The sequence below is a fragment of the Chamaea fasciata genome, unplaced genomic scaffold, assembly GCF_029207755.1.
Source record: "Chamaea fasciata isolate MVZ Bird 193981 ecotype frontalis unplaced genomic scaffold, bChaFas1.0.hap1 SCAF_2, whole genome shotgun sequence".
NCBI lineage: Eukaryota > Metazoa > Chordata > Aves > Passeriformes > Sylviidae > Chamaea > Chamaea fasciata.
Window position 1 is genome coordinate 69,348,580 of NW_027094087.1, and position 21,841 is coordinate 69,370,420.

The window sequence follows — 21,841 nt, forward strand, 5'->3', positions numbered from 1 at the left end:
GGAGTAACAAATCACACAGCAGAAAGCTTAACTGGCTTTAGACATTTCTGCATCTTGAACCCCTCACTCTGTAAGGCCTTCCATTAGCTCCCTCCCATTCCCAGGGAATGTCTGCCAGTCATCCAAGGCCTTAGGCCTGGTATAGAACTGTCTGGTCACCTTGAGTGAGACTTCTGAGGAGACTGTGAAGCTGTGAAAATGAGTGGTGGAAAGGTTCAGAAGGGTGAACTCTACCAAGTGAGAAAGGCTCAACTGTAGATAAAAGTAGGAGTATCCTGACTGAATTGTTAGTTTCTGCAGGGTTCAAGGAGAATGCCAGCACAGAAAAGTATAAGACTGTGTGAAAACAAAGCAGTCTGGGACAGGAACTGGCCATCTTCACAACCGGACAAAAGGTTAGCCAGAAAGACTCTGTGATCTGGGAGGGTCGTATGAACACTTTGTCTAGGATCCTTTAAGTATTACACAATTAATAATAATTTTGTACTTAAGCTCTCTACATTCTGCTTGCAAAGTCTTTTTTGAGGTCTAGAAGTTGCTGAACAAAATATCTCTCGTAGCACAAAGCTTGGGTATTATGCTGTGTTGAAAATAACATCTTATGGTGAGATATGAGGCCAATAAATCACTGTGTGTAATGACACAGTACCCGGGCTCAATACCCTCTGACCAGGTTCTTTTAGATATTCCACACTCGGAGGGTAAAATTTTGGCTATCATGGTTACTTATTTGAAGATAATTGATGTTACAGAGGATTTCCAATTCAGAAGAGTGATACAAAATATGGTGAAAATACAATGTAAATATATTTAACAAAAGATGTCAATTGCAATACACACTTCAATCAATACACCAATGTTGTTCCTAGTACAAACTCGGTCACCACCAAGACAGAGGATGCTCCCAGTCACTAGAAGTGAATACACAAACTTAAGCCAGGTCAAGTTATCACATGGCTTTGGGATGTCAATTCCACCGTTCTTTAATTTCACCTCTGAGACATAATCCAAGTCAAAGGCTGATTCATGAAATAAAGCTCAAAGGCACAGTAGATTCATAAAGTAAATAAAGTTCTTCACAAAGAAGGAATCTATTTTTCTTTCATGACTTCCCAATAAAGCAAGAAACTGTAATGACAAACCAGAAAATAAAATCAGGTTTTGATTTTCTGTATAGATAGTTTGAGACAAAAGTCTATTGAATTGGGACATGAAATTCAATTTGATTGAATGCCTGCATAAAGGGGATTTTTAGCATGTTGGTGTACTCTGTCTGTTCTTCTACTAAAGGGTTTTGGTCTCCCATAGACCATATTCATACCTATACTTCCATTCATATTCCTCCTGCACATTGAACAAAATCTAAAATGATAATAGAATCTGCCAACAAAACTCACCATGGGTTTCAGCTAGAATAAGACTCCAAAATGCAGTTCTCTGGTTAGACAACTGCCTGGAATGCTGCATCCAGCTCTGGGATCCTCAGCATAAGAAGGACAAGGACCTGTTAAGGGTGAGACAGGTTGAGAGAGTTGGGGTTACTCAGCCCAGAGAAGAGGAGGCTCAAGGACGACCTTCTAGCAACCTCCTAGTACCTGAAGGTACAAGAGAGGTGACAAGGACTTTTTGCAAGGAAGTGCAGCGACAGGAGCAGGGAGGGATGGCTTTAAACTGAAAAACAGTAGGTCTAAACTGAATATTAGGGAGAAATCTGAGAGGGTGATGAGGCACTGGAACAAGTTGCTCAGAGATGCTCCATCCTTGAACTAGTTTAACACCAGGTGGGGTGGTGCAACCTGGTCTAGCTGAACCTGTCCCAGCCCATAGTGTGGCATGGTAGAACTAAATACCTTTAAGATCCCTTCCTACCCAAAACCATTTAGGATTCCATGCTTCCATGGTACTAAATAAACATGATTTTCAGAGAAGAGCCGTGAAGACAATTTAAGGACTTGGAAGCCTGCCATAAGAAAGGCTGATGGAATTGGGTTTTTTCCACCCTGACAAAAGAAGGCAAAGGTGAGAGCTTGTCATGATCTTTCAGTATTTAAGGGTGGCTGCAAGGGGAAAGAAGACTCCCTTTTTTGCAAGGAGTCACATATAAAATATGAGGGACGATGGATATAAATTACTCCTGAGTAGATGCTCATTAGACACAAGAAGACAATTCTTCAAAAGAGAAATTAGCCACTGGAATAATCTCCCCTGGGAAGTGATCATTCCCCAGCATTTCACACTTTACAGATTCAGCTGGAGAGATTGTTGGATCATCTTTTCCAGTGCTTTTGCTATGAAAGGTTGGACTAGATGACCCTTGAGGTTTCTTCCAACCCAGACTGTTCTTTGATTCTAAGATTCTGTGATTATCTGCCAGTGTAGGATACATTTGCTGGGAAACTCAACAAAGTTGTATATTAATTACCTAGTAACACCAAAGTGCATCTATCTATAAATTTTAAGAGCAGGAAATAATATTCACATCCTATTTGGAATTCAAACTGACATTTCAATTTCTAAAGCAAGTTTTAAAATAAAAAACCAACCAACCAAAAAAAACCCCAAAACAACCAAACAAACAAAAAAAAAAACAACTAACCACCCTCCCAAAAACAAACAAACAAAACACCAAAGAAACCCACCAGGACCTCCCCAAACAAAAACTTGAGCTCTTTTTCATAGTTCTGTGATTCTTGCAGTAGTCCTTAAGGCTTTTCTGTAAATCCTTTAAGGTTGTTCTAAATGAAAACTTTCAGAAAAGTTAAGACCATTTGGCTTAAGTAGAGAAGATAAGTACATTATTGCCCCAGTTTGGATATTGTCATTCAGAAATAAACTGAATTTCCTGATCTCAATTTCCTGTAACTCAATACTTTCTCTAAGGAGATCAACCTGTGTAGAATCATGACAACACTGCTTCCATCATGAGATCACAGCATCCACAGAATGGCATAATGTGCTTTAGCTTTACAATTCTAATGTTTCATCTCCATTTTCTAAAGAGTTCCTGTACTGTCAAGGTCTAATGATAAATAAAATTATATTTTATGTAGTGCTTTTTAGTAAACCATTACAAATTATACATTAAAAAAAATAGGAAATTAATCCTGAGATAATTTGGCAGTGAAGAATTACATGTGGCTAATCACTGATTTTCTTCGCTTTTGTCTCAAAATATTAAAAATCACTGTGGTTATTAGTCAGCACGAGTAAAAGTGGCAGGATATAATTCTTCATTTTGATGGTTATTCCTTACTTTTATGGTCATAATACCAGAAAGTTCTAAGATAGGCAGCATCCACTAATCACAGTGCAAAGATAAAACCAGAAATGTTTCCAGTGATTATCCAAGTAGGAGTAGGCATTAACTGTTGGAACAGTAACACTCAAATTAAAGGATCAAATATGAATTCTTAGTCACTCCTGTTATTTAGCATGACTTTTGTCTGTTATGTTTTTAATTTCTTTTGGTGTAGTTAGTCTTGATTTTTGTCACTGGTATTGTTTAAGAGGCTTGCATACGTTACTATAGTGAATTTTATGTCTATTTATGTTCATACAAGTCCCAGTCAGATTGGAGATCTATGTGTACAAATTTATTTATGCTTACCTACAATATCACATAAAAGTGAAAAGTTGAAAAGTTCTTCATGGACTTAGTTTCTTTTGAAATTACATCTAAAAATAAATGATTACTTTGAAAAATATCATAAAATAGAAGATTAAAAAATTACAATACCTTCCTAAATATAGGGAAATACACTCATTCTGACCATTTTGTATGTTTCAGACTCACTAAAATTTAGTGAAATACCAACGCTAACCATTAATCTTTTCAGTGACTCACTTTCACTTCTGAACTTTTGAAAAGACAAAAAGTTTTATTTCAAAGACAAAATTAACTGTAGTCATTTTTTACCTGTCTTGACCAATCTTTCATAATTGCTTGAAGACTGATAATTTGGTCACAGAAAAAGTCTCAAAATACATTTGAGCTGTAGGTATCAAAAATTATTTTATTAAAAACTGTATCAGACACATATCTGTGGTTCTCCATTAAATCAATTGTTTAGCCAAAGTGAAAAACGTTGTTATTTTCCTATTTTCTAAAATGCTCTCAGATTTTTAGCCTTCCCTCCACACTGGTCTAATAAGATAATGCAAAAAAACTGAGTAATCCAAGGTAATGTGTACCTTTCAGATCACTCACTATTTATGTTATTCTTACTGTATATGAACTGTCAGAGAATTCCAGTCTCAGTCAAAAAAGAGGATGCCTGTCATGGTTCTTTTCTCAGAATAATTTGTATTTCATATCCATACAAATTCAATGAATGCTGCTGTAATCCTCACAGGAATTTGGCACAATAAGAGTATGTAACTATGGTTAATTGTAACACAGGCAGTGGATTGATCCCACTCTTCATTGATGTCTGATCTGAGACCAGATCATCTCATTCAGTGTGAGCTCATTTTCTAACATTTGTTTTATTTCTTATCCTGACCCAATTGTGTATTGTATGCTTTGCACAGCAGTTTTATTTCAGTATTTCAAATAATTCCTTCTGTATCTGAAAAGAAAGCATTTTTATCTTTTTTTTCTCTTACTTAATTCACTCTTTTTTCACCCTTCTTTTTTTTTTCCCAGAATTTTAGACCTGTAAGGTACCTTGTTGTGTTCAAAACTGGTGCATTAAAAAATAAGTGATTCACACTACAAAGAGGTCTAGTTTTCTTGCAGAAGGGAAGATGTACTATCAGTTATATTGTTCTGCTTCACACTACTAAAATCTCTGTGGTTCATGATTTTTACTTAAATCTTGCCTCTCAGTATAATTTTATCACTGCTAAATAAAACACTGCTATGTGGTTTCCCATAGAGTTCTAATTTGCAATAGGGATTTTTTTTTCTACCTTTTTGTTCATCTCTTGTCTTATCTTCCTGATTCCCTAAACACTTTCTGGTCAATAATTGTTGATTGAATACATTCTAGTAAACCCACAATACATAATATTCCTTGAGATAGTGTAGTAATACTAGCAGTTGTTTTCAAATTTCATGTATTTGCCTTCAAAAAACTTGTGGAGGGAGGAGACATCCCTTTCAATAGGATGTTAAACCTGTAAAGAACCCCTGTGTGGTCAATTTTTGCCCTCTTCAATCAGAGATTAATCATATGTTCAGCTAGGAGTACATGCCCAAGTGCTCCATGTTCATAGACTCTGCCAAAGGTCTGTTTAGGATTTCTGCTTTTCAAGCAGTAGTCCTTTATCAGATATTTTAGATGTGCTATGAAACCAGAATTACTCTGCTTAATTTAGATTATATTGGTGGTAAAATAAAGATATTAGGAAATGCATTATGGTAATTAGCTCTGGATGTATGGTGTCTAAGTCAAAAGTCTAAGATAAAAACATATGTATCTACTTGTACATATTATAAATATCCATTAAAAAGATTCGGATAAAGTTCTATTCCAGGTGAATCCTCTTCTTGGGTTTTCTTATTTTGATGCAGCATTAGGAAACAAGCTAATACTTTAGTAGTAAAAATTAGAGGAATAAGAATCATATATTTTATTTTGTGAGGTAAGCAAATGCCGTGTGACCAATGTGTAGAACTCATCACATGTGAAAATCAATAACCACATTTCCATGCGTACAGTCCTGATAAAATAAAAGTAACTGTATTTAACTATGTGTTAAAAATACATGTTATTGACTACTTGTACGGTTTTGTTTATCCATTTGTTTGTTTTTCTACTAAACTGAAAAGGCAAATTATACAATTTTACATATTTCTGCATTTTAAAGAATCCATTTGGAAAAAAAAAAAAAAAAAAAAAAAAAAGCTACAATAGGCACATCCAGTCTCTTTCAGCCTTTTAAATGAAGAAAGTCTGAATATTTCCTTCCTTATCTGTCCTAGTTTGAATTTAATGATCCATCTCCATTTTTATATGCTGACTGATCTATGATTTTGTAGCATAACAACATCAACATCAATAGCAGTGCCTGTTCCTAAGGCTTCAAGGATATTGGCATATTAAATGGTTATGTAATCTTTAAAACTGGAAGAAATCTATCACAATAAGTTGTGTGAAACAAAACTGCCTTCTTGATTTACTTTATAAAGTCAGACTTTGAATTTAATTTTCTCCTTCTTCTGAACATTTCTCTTAAGATAAGCTTAACTCCAAATGTTAAGATATCAGATCATACAAACAAAAAGTATTTTAGTGATTTTCACACAAAAGGCAGCACTGCGTAAAAGAAATCAAACTTCTATTTAATTTTTTTTGTTTGGTTGGGTTTTTTGTTTTGTTTTGTGGTTTTTTTTTTTGTTTTTTTGTTTTTTTGTTTTTTTTTTGAGAAAAGAGAATTCATAGCACCAATTGAGTTTGAAATTTCTTTTGTAATTTTTAATATTCTGGTAATTCAGAGAAATATTTATTTCCTGTGAAGTCCTATGACAAAGAAAATGCTGTCCCTGTATGCCCAATTCAGATGTTTCACTCTTAAAATTTATTCTTTTCTAAAAATGCATAAACAAAAGGAAATCTTTCAAATTAAAAATCAGAAGCTACAATCCCTCTATATCTTTATAATATTGAAAATAACGCCTTCAGTGATTAAGGAAAAAAATAATTTTGACAATTTTTTCTGTTTCTTAAAATTGATCCTGCCTAATTACTGTCACAGTGCTTATTTTTTAAAGTCTCCTTGATAGTTCACCCTGAGTTCCTTAGTAAGCATCATGATGCTGTTGAATGCAAAGTTGTGGAAAAATTCATTGGAATATAAATGGATATAAACCAGTCTTAGAAAAATAAAAAAGTAGTAGTGCTGTGCAGCTTTTAAGTCAAAGCATGTAACCTCCTTTTAAATCACTCAGCATCATTAAAATCAATTACTTTGCACTTTCATCAAACTGATATAACAGTTTGATGTACCAGAAGAATAATTTCCTCTCCATGTAGAATATACCCTCCACTTCATCTTCTTCTTGCAACTTGTCACTTCCTTGGCAGCATTGGATTTCATCCCACTCTTCTTTGCCAGTGTATTGATTATATCTATGCACCAGGCAACTGAATATTTCCTTCAGGTCAGAGTGATCATCAGCTCCAGTGTGTTCAAATTACCCCCTTACTTGTACTACCTTTCAGGTAAATTCTGTTTTTTCTTCAAAATATCCATACTCACTGAAAATACCAGGCCATCAAAACTATAGATTAATATGCAAATAATTATGCATTTTTATGTATAATCTTTGCTTTGATTTTTTAAATTTTTTTAAAATGATTTTACTGCTTGAAATTCCTATATAAATGTGTTTCTTGAAATCTTGTCTTAACCCTACTTAGATTCTTCTGAAGGGACCTTCAGCACCAAGAGGAGCCTGGGTAACAAACAAAAAGAATTGTTGGTTAGTAGGAAATGTATGTTTCCCAGTCTCAGTTTAAGCTTTAAAGGAGTGACCTACTTCAGAGGATTTTCTTTTCCTTGAAAATCATTTGAGTTGTAACACAGGATTCTTTGGAGAATTTACACTTAACAGTTACAGAACTCAATTATAATGCATTAATGAGGGAGGTCAGCATAGTTATTTAGACAAAACAACAGATAAGAAATCTGAAAACGTGCATAGTCTAAAACTGGTTCTCAGTTTTTATGATAGAAAAAAAAACAAAAAAAAAAAACAAAAAAAAAAAAAACCCAAAAAAACAAAACCAAACAGCTTTCTTTATATTCCAGAAATAAAAACCCAAAGAAACAGTCATGGCTTGTTGGAGCATTCCCTTCCAAACTTCCAAACAATATTACTCAAATGCATTGTAATTCCCGTCTTGATCTCTGTGGGGTTTCCAGTGAAATGCATTGCTTTACAATCTATGGCAATTTTCTGCTATAGAGATAGATTTAGTTGGTCAATTCTGGAAGTCATTTAAATGTGGGGGGGTGGGGTTCATGTGTTTGTGTATAGCACATAAAGAAAAAAAAAATGTTACCACTGCATTCTCTAGGAGATTAAGTCTAGTAAAGTTTTTATAGTCAGAAAGGGAAATATAGACAAGTCTCTCACAATAGGTTAAAATCTCTTGTCAAATTAGTTTGACAAGTTTCTTCCAAGAGATTCAATTAATAAAATGAAAAAGACTTTTTGAAATGTTGCACAAAATTCTTTAATCAATAATGAAAATATTTTTTTCTTGATCAAAGAATGAATGGAAACCTTCAGTAAAGATGTTTAATTTGATTCTCTCTCACTCCAAAGTAAAGCCATTTGACTAATGAATTTAAGCATTTTGGCTAGCCTCTCCTTTTGTCCCAATCCAAATTTTTTTATTAACTGGTTATAAAACAGCAACAGGATTAGTCTGGTTTTGTTTGTTTTCCTATGGATTCTAATTATATCTTTGTAATGACTTTTATTTCATACTAAAAAAAAACCAAAACAAAACAAAACAAAAAACACCCCACCAAAAAAAACCCAAACAAAAGTAGAAAGAACAGGTTTTTTTCGGTACAAAATGTATGTCTGCACAATGTAAGGAAACACTCTGCTAAGAGAATGGTAGCTATGCCCTTTCATTAGTGTTTGCAAGAAATGAATAGGTATATAAACCAAATCACAAACATTAAGAAATCTCACACCACAGGAGTTTCATGATAAATCTAGAGGCCAAAATGACAGCCACATAGTTATAAAAGATTAAGACAAATAAAAAAATCTTCAATACATCTTTGACAGGTTGTCTGTAACTGAGTGATTTCATCATAATGCACATCTTTCTGAGGAGACTTTTGCAGTTGTAGGTGTCTGAGATTTCCCCAGGGAATCTTAGTTTACAGTTTCGTTTGTTATCAACAACACTGAGTTGTCAAGGGACATATGCTTCTGTGCCTTATTATTCTGCTAAACTGCATGACTTCCAGCAAAAACCTGGAAACAAGAAAGTGGCGTTGGCCATTAGCTCCAGAGAAACAGACAGCTGTCAGAAGGCTTTACTTCCTGCAGAGCGAGATGATTTCAATGAAGCAAACCGTGGTAATCCTCACTAGCAGAATGTATTTCAAGCCGTTTTACTTCATGTGGCATTAGCCAGTCACAGAAAGCAGCAGAAGTTAGGAGAATCACAACCTGTTGCCTGTTCTATTTTTTACAGCTGTGAGGACACTATAACAAAATATGCAAGGAAAAAAAAAAAAAACAAAAACAAACTCTGTTTCAATTCCAACTATATCAAAACTGGCCCAGAAACACATTTTATCTATTATGGCTGGCAAGCCCCATCTTTAAGCAGTGCACAGTAACAATTATTAAACATTACAAATTTTGATTAAATGATTCATAATATGTGCTACTATCTTCTTAGCATATCACAAGTTATGCTGCCAGGTGTATAGTAGCCTGAATGTGTGGTGTGAGAGGTTATTTTGTATTCAGGTTCTTTCTTTTCAGTGACATTGTGAGAAGCTCACTAAAGATGATTTCAGTGCTGGTTTTTTGTTTATCAAACAGTGCTTGGTTAACAAAACATCTGATTTACCAGAGTGCATGCTCTAAAGCATGCATATCCTGGTTTTCTATTGTATTTTTTTCTCCCAGATACATCAATCTGTTGTTGGCTTGAGGTCATAGTTTTGTTTGGTTGGATTTTGTTTGAGGAGGAGTGAGAGGGTGGTGCTGATTTTTTTTTTTTCCCAACAAGTCTATTAAATGAACTCAAGAACTTAAGAAATAAGTTATGTTAAATAAAAATGGTCCAACTAACCAAAACAAATGAAGAATTTGTTTTCTGCTTGTGAGTAATACAAATAAGCCAGCATGAGCTATGTTCTCACATTTGACTGAGTTTCTGAATGAGAGAGCAGTAAAGTAAGAGACAGCTTCAGAGAAAGGCTGTTTTCTAGATATTTTAAATGCTTGTAAGTAAACAGTGTAACAAATTTCCATATCTCAACTTTATTAGTTGTTGTTGATGAGTGAAAAACTAATTTAAGACTCTCTAGTGACTCCAAAGAAGCAATGTTCAACTCCTTTGAACTATAAATCAATTTTTATTTAAAAGGAATTATCTTTTTTGATCATGGAAATGTCTTATGAACTGGCATTCACTAAAACTGCGGACCAGCTTGTTGTTCAACAACAAATTCCAATTTCTAGATCAAGTACCACCTTGTGAATAGAAACCAAACAGCCAAAAAAAAAGTATCATTGGGTGCTATGTCACTAAATAAAATATCGTTGGGTGCTATATGGAGACTTTATTCAAATAAATTAGTTAATGTGTTCCAAAAGAATTATACAGCTCAAAACTATCTACATTTTTTAAAAGTAAGCAAATGAAGAGTGATATTGCCTATTTTCTCATTTCATATTATGGTAAAAAAGAAACTTTCCATGATTATCAGAACTTCAGTACTCAAATTGTAATTCTATTCATAATGCATAGAAATTAATGTCTGCTGCATCTCTGAGGTGAAGTAATCTGCCCCACTTTAATGAAAACATCTCAAGTATACTAGTGAAAGGTTTTAATCTCTGAAGCTAGATATTGGGAAACAGACATTAGAATAATAAATATTTATAAATAGAAAGACATAAGCTCTTTTGGGTGAAGCAGAATACCAAACAAGACCCTGCAAAGAAATTCTGTCCTGATACTGTGTCCAATTTTCCATCTCCCTAGTCTTAGTGCCAATCCACAGACTCCAACTGGCAACAAGCTCTATCCAGTCTCTTTTGTGTACCTTCCAAAATAATTTTTCTCTTACTCTGCTGGGGCTTTTAAATCCTGCTCCCTCCTAATTCTTCTTTCTTTCCAGTCTCCTGCTCTTTTCTAGCCTTGTAACTTCTTTTTTTCCTTTTCACTGCTTACTTTATCTCTCTTTTTTTTCCATTCAGCTCCAGTAAAGTTTTTCCCTAGTGCTTTTCTCAATTGCTAGAGCCCTAGCAATCCTTCCGTTAAAGTTTTTTGGGAGCCACATGTGGCAGCCAACACAGAGCAATCAGGCAGAATTCCTCTCTGCTCTCAGCCTTTTACCAAATGGGAAGCACATAAAACTCCGTTGCATGCACAAACTGAGTGAAAATTAACGAAATGTTTAATTTATTATAAAAAAGTATAACATTCTTGACCTTCTAAGTCACTGAAGAATGAAAAAGAAAGTCCTCCTCTTCAAGTGGAAAGTGAAAAATAAATTCAAAAAAAATCAAAGTCTAAAGCAAAACTTAGATTTAAGCAATCAAAAGTTTTCTTTAATTTTAAAAATAATTCCGTTTGAGTCAATCAGTTTTATTGCCTTTATTTTACTTGAGCCTTGTTGTCAGGAAGAAGTTACTAGCAGGTGTGTTAGAATGTGCAATCAAATGCAGTTTGTATATTTGTTGTCACTGTGCACCCTATGGAAAACGTAATAAATTTTGTTCTCTTTTAGATTCACTTGTAGTTGGGAATCTCTACACAGGTGGCTACTAAAAAACTGTAAAATCTTTTCTTCTCACACCACAATAGTGTGAGATATGATTTAATGTATTGTTTGCCAAATACCTTGAATGTGAGCAAGGGCAGTGATAGCAAATTAGTGGCTGCAAATGACAAACTTTTGCAATCTTTAATTAAATGTGATACACCAATGGATACGTCCTTGAAAACTGAGACTTTCCAAATATTTTGAAGAGTTTACACTAGATACATTATATTATTATTGCTTATAACATAGGAAAATAATGCACAGTTAAATTTAGTAAAAGCACAGAAATTAAATACTTTAAAGAGGGAAGTAGCAGGTTTTTTATTGACATAAAACAGATTTAACAAATGTAATAGTACATATGACAGTGGTTTCACAAGGTTAAAGTCAATGTACTCTTGATTATATACTGCATAAAGGACAGGGTAAGATCAAGCTGTCAAGGAGACTTTTTGTGATTCAAGAGACTTAGAAAGGACCAATTTGCTTTTTAAGCTTCTCAGAAAGAAGTTTAGGTGTATCTGGACACAGGTTTAGTTAAGGGTTTCTGCCCAAAGAAGCACATATACACAATCAATTCTTTATCTCACTTAGCTTTCAAAGTTTAACATGCTAATTACTGAGAATCTCTTGTTGCAAAGAATTTCTTGGCCTCAAGGACACACCTTCAGAGGCATCCTGACTCAGGGGGAGACCTGGCATGCAGTCTGTGGGTGATTGGAGAGCTCAATGGGCTCTGGGCTGTCCACTATTGATGGAGAAGGATAATTGACTCATATTTGCATACTGATTACAGATGTTACTTTCTTCCACACCTGACTTGAGATGGACATTGATCAGCACTGTGGTTAGCTGGATGCTTTACCCCAGTTAGCCTTTGGCCAGTCTGTTGTTCTCTATCTTCCACAAATCCACTGTCAGTGACCACATGCATCCATTAGACAGCCACTGTTGGTTATCACTTGAGCAGAGTTACAGGAAGTAAAGTTCACAATATTTAAAATTTGCAACAATATTCACAATATTTACCTAATAAAAATATTTGAAAAAGAACACCTTCTCAAGACAATAGTCACTAATATGAATCAGGTATTGTTGAAGGAAAATGTGCTAAATGTCTGTTTGATTTTTTGCACATTGAGATCTCTAATGTGACCTTTAATGAAGCATTTACAATAAATAGTAGAAATAGACTTCCAGGTTTCATTAATACTTCTGGTGACATTGGTGTTTCTAAGGGTTCAAGTGGGATGCAAACTTTCCATGAGATTGTAAAAAAATATAAATATTAATATAAATCTATGTAAGCACAAACTCTATAGACTACCATTTACTGTTCCTTGAAGACCACAATAATTGAAATTTTAGTTGCTAACGTAACTTCCAAAGGTCGAGAAGAGTCCCCTATAAAAATATTTTACTTCCAGAAGTGCTCAAGGCCAGGTTGGATGTGGCCTTGAGCAACCCCTTCTAGTCGGATGGCATCCCTGCCCACTTCAAGTGATTTGGAACTAGATGTTTAAGGTTCCTTCCAATCCAAGCCTTTCTATGATTCTATGATTTCTTAGCTTGAGTATTGTACAGAGCACTCTCTGTATGTTTTAAAATCTGTCAGGTCAAGTTTTTCCAATTTGTCAGAAACTAGCCTCTGACACATAGAGATAATATTACTGGCAAAAGTGTCTTTAATTGGGTAGTAGGAACACTGCATAAATTTGTGGCAGTTGTAGAGAGTATTCAGCTTTACGTGTGAGAAATGTCAGGTGTTTCTCTAAATATATCTGCATGCAAGCCAATTTTGTTAGTTACACTAAAATAATCTCAACAATAAGGATAAAATAAAAAGGAAGCAAAATAATAAGTAAAAGAAAACATGTTTTTCCCCCTATACAATCTTCTTTGTGTAATGACTTCCGCAACATGCTTTGGGAAAGAAACCAACAGTTGTCAGACAGATAATACAAGGCTGTGAAACAAGGCTTAGACTTGCAGGGTGATTGACAAATAAGTCAGAGGCATTTTTAACCTATTCAGGAATAAAAAATACCTTAACACAGGGTCCTGATGAGTTTTATCAGACCATCCAGAGCCCTAACTCAGTCTGTGAATGACAGGAAGATGCCATCAGAAGAGGAAATCATTGCCATGTCACCCACACCTGATGGGGAATTTTCATATTGAATTGTGGCTCAGTACAGGGTGCTGTTCCATCCTGCCTGTGGGTAGTTGGGTTTGTTTGTTTGAGCTGGCCAGCAGGATAGGTTTGTCATTCACAGGAGTTACACTAAAAATTGAAGATAAACTATATCAATAAGCTCTGTGCACGAGGCAGTAGTATGGGAGCATTCACAGAAAATTTAACATTCCTGTCCATCCTCCCTCCTTCCTGACAAAGGTTTTGTGGAACATAACATTAGTTCCTTGATACAGACTCATAGCTCTGCAGCCCTTGTTTATTTCTCAGTCACCTTTGTGGGAAGACAACTAGATTACACACATTTTGCACACCTTCTTTCTTCTTCCTGTGAAAGAAGCCAAAATAGGTATTTACAGACCTGACTATCTTCCAATAAATAGGAGGTCTCAATAATGACTTTAAAAAAAAGTAGAAGAAAATAAATTGTTTTTTTAAAACACTTTATCTGTTCTAGAAGCTGTCCATTATTCCTATCCTCCTTAGCTGCAACAGAAAAGCTCAGGTGAAGCAGAATTATAATTGGTCATAATTTCAGATTCTTGGTACAGAATAAAGCAAAGGAGGTATTCTGAGTTTTTGCTCCTGGTGTGCATAACAGCTCTTCCTTAAGCATAGGCTTATTTTTTAACTTTCAACTGCTAGAAACATTGCTGCAATTTCTATTGATGTTCCCTTTGAGTAAGAAAAGTCAGTAATTTAGACAACAGCGACAGGCTGATTAGATTTGTTGCACACTGATCAATCAAAGTGCTATCTTGATCTCACTGGCCTCCAGAGACTGCCTTAGAAAGACCAGCCTTAGGAAAAATATTTTGCTTTTCTTTTTCATTCTCTTCTAAATAAACTCAGCAACTTAGAGTTGAGTAAGGGGTTTCCATTCTTTCTATGTTTAATATCACATGAGAATATTGATTAAACACCACACAAGTAAAGAGAAGCAGGAATACAGACACATAAATAAAGCAATGCTTTGAGAAAGATTTATGTACCAGAAATGTAACTGAACATGAAAAAGAAAAAAGTTGAGCAGAAAGACACAAACATGAGAAAAAGCACAAAGCGAAAGAAAAGAATCATGGAGAGTAAAATTAATATCTGAAAGAAAATTGGGTAATAAAAGTACAGTATTATGTAATTTCCTTTTATTAAAGAGTGTCCTTTAAAGAGAAACTCTGGTACAGATACAACGTGGACACAAAGAATAGTGTACCATAATAGATAAATATCTCTTATTCATAACAAAAATTTGATTAAAGAACTGGTGAGCTGAAAGAAGAATAGATAGAATGCAAAGTACCTTCATGTCGAAACACTAATTAAAACACAAATAAAACTTAATTCAACAGTGTGTTATCTAGTGAGTTCAGAGGGCTAGGTAATGATTAAAAAACCCAAACAATACACAAACAAAACCCAAACAAAACAAAACAAAAAAAACCCACTGAAACCATGTATACGAAAAAGATTTAAATTTAAAAAAAAAAATAATTAGACACCATGGTGTGAGGATGTTCAAGTAAATACTACACCTGGTTATTAAATGCAAGAACTGCTGTTTTGGGAGGGCTGCGAGCTTAGTGCAACACAGGCATATTAATAATATGAGAAGATGCATGGATATGTATCTATAGATATAGACATAAATAGATTAGATATAGAAAAAAACCCAGATTTTATCTTAAGAAACCTCAAATGGCAAATACTACTATTTGGGATGGAATTTCTGTAGCATAAGATTAAGAGCATCAAGACAGAATGGCATAGAAATTATGAATTTGCTAATCTATGCTACAAATTTCAGAGGAAATCTTATAGCTGATGTCATCCTATTAAAAAAAAAAAAAGCAAAGCAAGCTACAATTAGGAATTTTCACTTCATTATAGAAAATAAGAGCTAAAATAAGGTTTGGTGGTTTTTTTCTTCAGGTCACTGTAGAATGTCAAGGGGGAAGTTAAAATACCTGAAAAAGAAAAGAAAAAGATGAACAGAAAACCTGAAAATTATCTTGGCCTTGAAAGAATATGATGTTTTCAATTTTCAGATGTGCCATAAAATGAAAACCAAAATAAGCAAAGGCCATGTACAGGAAAGCGAATTAAGCAAATTTGTTCTAGCCTATTATTAATATTTATTATTATTTAAATTTCAATATATCTCAAAAAAAAATTGAAAGCCTGAAATTATACATATCAAATCTCCCTCTGATGACAACTGGTATATCTGATCGATGTATATATGGTTACAGCCTTGACTGTGACCAAAATAATTTTAATTATTTGGAGTGAGCTATAAATACAAATAACTAAGCTCCTAACTACATTATTCCTGCACTCAAATTTTGGCAAGAGATGGCCCACAAAATATATTGTTTCTGATGGAAGACATGCATATATCTTTAACTCTGTAGTTTAAAAAGAAGATCAATGAAATTACCACCTACTTATCTTTAATTTTAAAGAGAGAATGTCCATAACATCAGACATCATCACCTTTCTTTACATGCAAAGAGACTGAGTAGGCCAAACACAGAATGAAATTTAGATCCTGAAAGGAGACTTAAGCTTTGCAGTTCTTTACTGAAAATAAGTTTTCAGGCCTATTGAAATCTTGCTTTGAGTGCTCAGACACCCTGTTAAGTTTGCAGGCAGTGTCTGTTTCCTCTGAACTGAAGTCACAATTATCCTGTATTTGGGGTCTATATTCAGAACCTCTCTTAGATTTCACTGTGTGAACCAGGTTTGGTTTTTTTTTTTTTTTTTTTTTTTTTTTTTTTTTTTTTTTTTTTTTTTTTGTTTTTTGTTTTTTGTTTTTTGTTGGTTTTTTTTTTTTTTTTTGTAATTACAGCAGTTAGTGCACTTTACCAAAGTTGCATACCTTCAAAATACAAAGATAGAAAATACAAAATGAAATCGCTGCCCCTGGGTGTGAAGGGGAATCTGATACATACCTAGATGGCATATTCAGGTTATTGTAGAGATTTGCAATTATTAAGAAGTCTATGCCACATCCATTAGAAAGAAGAGGAGCTTCAGGAGATATGTCTTCTAACAACCAACAGTCTATGAAAGTGATAATTTAGAGGAGTTTGCTTGAGTAATTCTTGGATTATTGGCCTTTGTGATCTCTATTGTGATGTTTTTGAATAAAAATAAAACTGAAAATGGAATACTACCTTTAATTTAAAGAAAAAAAAGTCTGTTGGTCTTTTTTATTTTAAGAAATTAATTTGGCATCACAGCAACATTAGCAAAGTCGAGAAAAATATGCTGTATGGTTCTGTGCATACACAGGAGTACACTTAATTTATAATTTTTCTTGGACATTTTTTGCGACATTATTGGGTATCTAGATTTAGCTAGAGGACATAAGTGATTTTGCACTTACCTCTATTTTATTAAATCTTCTTTTAATGCTTTGGTTTAGAGAAAGTTAATATTCTTCATAGAAGATAGCACAGGGCTATTATTTTAACTTCTTTCCTGAAAATCATGTTGATAACACATTTTAGCTATTGCTGAGCAGTGCTTACACAGCATCAAGGCTTTTTCTGCTTCTCACAACACCCCCTTCCAGTGCCCCCATTCAGCTGTGGTGAAAAGTTAATAAACAACTGTATCAGTTTTAGTTGCTGGCTGGGATTAAACAGTCCCAGGTTGGGCCTGGGCTGGCAGAGGGCCAGGGCATCACTGCTGTTCCTGTGCTGCTGTACTGACCAGGCTGGAATTCCACTGCAAACTTGAATTGAAGGAATGTGACTGTAGGCAAGGCATTATGGCCAATGGAGGAGGCCACACTGGAACAAGCACAACTCAGAGCTTCTGTGGCTGTGGATAATTTTATATTTCAGGTGGTATTCCACTCAGGAGACTGTGCTTCATAGGTACTGCCCCACACTTGGCACCAGAAAGGACTGTCACAGTTTAACCCCAGCCAGGAGCTAAGCACCACACAGCTCTCAAACCATTTGAGTACCTACTTCCCTCTTTTAGCTAAAAAATTACAGATAAGAGCCAGTTAGTAATAACTTTGGCATGGCTCTGTGTGATCTCACTGTCAAAGACTGCTGTACTAAACTGGATGCTTTTATGTGACATCTTGAGAATGAGCACCCACCTTCTGAAGTTTCACTACTGTGGAGTTTGGGAGTCATAGGTCTAGTGGTCAGCAGACAAAGATAACTGACCCAGCCAATAACCAGGAGACCAAATCTAAAACACTTCTTTCTTGTAGAGAAACTTAGGAGATTAGGTAATTTGTGGAAAACGTTAATAAGAGTCATACTTAAATATTTGAAACCCCATAATCCACTTTAAATAACATGTTTAGATGAAAGAAATGGTCCTTAGGCAATACCATCCATTTTTAAAGAAATATAAATTGAGGTGGTAATATTTGAACTATAATACGGTGTACTTAAGAATAACAGAACCTGGCCCAGAATTCATCTTGGGAGTCCAGAAACCCTTTTGAACTTAGATTGCTCCAGACTTATCTCACCTAGTGCTTTATGTACATATATGCCAATACATTCTATTTTATAGTTCATGGGGGTTTTTTAATGATGATACATAGATTTTTTTGGTAAAATTTTAAAATTGTATTTAGCTGTGATTAGGTGGTTTTCTCTTTGCTCCTCTCCTCCTCTGCCTTTGTCCCCAGACCATAATCTCCCTGAAAAAAAAATTAAAAATTCAAACCTGGGGTTTCGTAGTTCAAACATTAACCCATACAGAGCACAGGGAAAATAGTACATGAGCAGGCATCAGTTGTTCATGCCTGGAAAGTTTTTTTTTTGGGGGGGGTTTGTTTTGTTGAGGTTTTTTTTGGTTTTTTTTTTTGTCTTCAATAATCTAAATTGAGAAAGTACTTCCTATCCATTACTGCCCATCTTAAAGGAATAGAAATCAACATACTTGAAAACCTGTCACAGCAGACCTCGCATTAGAGGTAGAAATGAGCCAAGACACACACACACTCTTCTTCATCAGTGTGAAAAGTGTGGTTTCTTCTTCCTCACAATTCAGTCATCCTGACTCCAACTCCAGCAAGCTACTCTTGCAGTAACCTCTGACCTCACAGCAGCAATTCTTTCTCCTATCCTTCCATCCTCCCCCTGGATCATTCCTTTCCTAACCTGCCAACCCACCCTTTTATCACACTCATTCTTATTGGATATAATTGTGACCTATTAAGGGCAAGGCTGGGTTTGGTAATTAACACAGCTGTGACTCATCAGGGGTGAGGCTACCTGTAATCCATTCTACAGAAACCAAGAGGAGAAAAAAGATAACCCATCTTCCTTTAAAGGAACCAAAACAACATAACAAAACTATTGTCAGCAGACGTTTAAGCAATCTGAAAAAAAACCTGCAATAGTTCGTTCTTTCAGAACTGATGATACCAGTGGAGAAAACAAACCATCACATCAACAATTTGTCACCAAGCATTCTAAAACTTGACATGAAAAAGCATTTCTTGAAGCCTTTCAGCATAATAAACTTCTTGGGGAGTACTCCCAGAGAGATTCCTACAAGCAAAAAGAAAACTTTGCTTCTAGCAAATTAGTGTCATCCTAGTACATTTATGAACACTTCAAAAGGCAGATTTACAAATTAAGTAAGCTCTGACTTTGAGATGCCCCAATAAATATGGAAGAGAAAAAAGCAGGAAGTAGCATGGGAGTTTCTTTACCTTTAGTTGTTTTGTTTTTCACCTGTTAGAAGAGAAAAAATAAACTAAATAATCAGAAAAACTCAGCAAGCCTCTTACATCTGGAGAAATCCAACAACAGTATTCAAACTAATTTAAATATAAAAATAATCAAAGTGGGTAGGCTTGGTGTATGAGCTGGAAATACGCATGAGTGACACTGTTACCTATGACAAGTGGCATAAAGTACATATTCTGCGATATAGATTGGACACACCATATACTGTGAGATACATAAAATGCACCCCATAGCTTTTTCCATAATCTTGTTATGATTTCTATAGTCATGTATGGGAGCACAGAATGTAGGATTTGAAGGAAGACCTTTGATCATGCCCAGATTCTTTCTGTCATGTTGATATCACATGATTATTATTTAGATGTATTTAAAAAAGAGGTCTTTACGCTCCACTAATTTTTCAATGTTGTTCGAAAAATTCAGCTCTATATCAGTTCTTTAGTCTCACTTAAATTTCATTTATGGTCTCTTCATGCTCATTTCCTGCCAAGGCAATATTCTTTTAAAGCTAAAATAGCTCATCTCCCCATAAAGCAGTTACCTCTCTTCTCCTTTTCCTTCAGGCAATACATTTAATAAAAATCCATGTTTTCCATAGTAATATTTCATTCAGTTTGGCTTTATAAATAACAGGTCTCTACTTAAAAACCTTTCCTAGAGAGCAGGAATTACCCAGTTCTGACTTTTTTACATTGTGAAGAAGAGTGGTGGTTATTTGCAATCAGTCTATATTAACAGGAATTTGATATTTAATTACCACACCTCAATTCTTTAAATATTCTGAAACAGGTATCTTGTTCCTCTAATGAGAATGAGTTCATTTCTTGAAGTACAGATGGATAATGAGAGTCCTCAAAAAAATAGTGGCATAGATTCCTGGAATATTTATAATATGTGAAACAAGGACAAAGCCCGAACAATGGATGACAGGGCAGACAATTCTTCAGCTAAAATTTGGATCATAGTCTCTACTTACTTATAAATCCATATTTTTAAATAAGATTTGACCTGCTATAGCTGAAAGAGTAAAATTTGAAATCTTTATGAGAACAAGCTCTGCATACAAGTCTGTATTCAACAGTCAGCTCTCCAGTTGCACTAAAAAGAAATAGTTGATAAACGGTCCAGACATGAAGGAAAATGCTTCCTGCCTGTGACATAATCCTAATTCATTTGAAATTACTTTGATGTGAAAACAGTTTCCATACTGGATGACAAATTCCAGATGAGAGGCTGATGCTGAATGTGAACAGCATTCATTCAGGTATATTAATGGCACATCCTACAGTGTCTCATCAACATAAGACTTTAATTATTCTCAGGCAAATTCCTTAGCTACATAATATAATGAATAGTTACAGGGTATTAAGCACCGTTGGTCATGAAGGAGTGGGATAAAGTGCATTGTGGATAATAGTATCTTTTTCACGAGAGTCAGTCAATTTCCATTCTTAATATCACATTTTGAGATAGAGTGTAAAAAATGAAAATATCTTGATCCATAACAGCAATTAAAATTCTTCATAAAAGAAAAGTTTCTTTTCCAGAGATTAAAAATAAACAAATAAATAAATAAATTCAATGCTGCATTATCACATGTTTCCATTGAATTTTCTTACATGCTTGCCAGAAATGTTAAAATTGACATATAATCCTGATTAATTTGCAGTTCACAGAAGTTTGCCTAATCAATTATCACTGGACTTTTACTGTCTTCAGTGTAGAATACATCAATCCCCCTTTTCCCTATTCTATAATAAATGTATTATGAATTTAAGTGAATTAGAGTCTGTATGAGACAGCAAACATTTGGTGAGAGAATAAAAATACACTTTGTTTTCAAGGACTGACTAGGCAAATGACGAGTTTGTTTACATAATGGGCTAATAAACCTAGTTACTAACAGAGACAAAAAAAAGTTTCTAACATGAGGCATTACTGCTGCATATAGATTAGCATGTCAATAAAGATTTTGTCTTTATCACATTTCAAACTGTGCTTTACGGTGCCATTCATGACTGAAGGAGTATTACATATACAGCTATACACGCACTCATAAAAAAGTGCATGTTCACTATCTCTTGCTATGAATAGTTATTCTTTCTTATACCAGGAAAAATGATGCCATTAAGTTCAAAGTTTTCAGAAATGCCACATTAAATATTTTATGATCCAACCACAATTGCAAAACGTGTTTAGTCGTATGTGGAAAATTAAGTTCTTAAAGTTATAACATGATTTTCAGACACTTATATTTTCATGGGCAAAGCATCATGAAGGGCAGAAATATGAATTAAAGTTCCTCCACTACTGAAACAAAAAAAAGATTTGATGAGCTAGTAGAGTCTTTTTTAAAGTTGCATAGAAAAATAAGTTGATATTGAGAGTTCCCTTTTTTTTGCAATTATTTCGATTACCTAATTGATTAAAGAACCCA

The 21,841-nt window shown here is 34.5% G+C and overlaps 1 long non-coding RNA gene across 2 annotated transcripts; it reads right to left on the bottom strand.

Moving 5' to 3' along the window:
- Nucleotides 1-14,721: 14,721 nt before the first annotated feature.
- Nucleotides 14,722-18,804, bottom strand: LOC136285999 (uncharacterized). Of its 2 annotated transcripts, XR_010719665.1 has the most exons (5): nucleotides 18,590-18,804; nucleotides 17,790-17,911; nucleotides 17,061-17,155; nucleotides 16,624-16,735; nucleotides 14,722-15,636 (listed from the first exon to the last, which is right to left on the bottom strand). It is a non-coding gene; the product is annotated as an uncharacterized lncRNA (long non-coding RNA). The 2 variants fall into 2 exon arrangements; XR_010719666.1 differs by lacking the exon at nucleotides 17,790-17,911.
- Nucleotides 18,805-21,841: the final 3,037 nt, after the last annotated feature.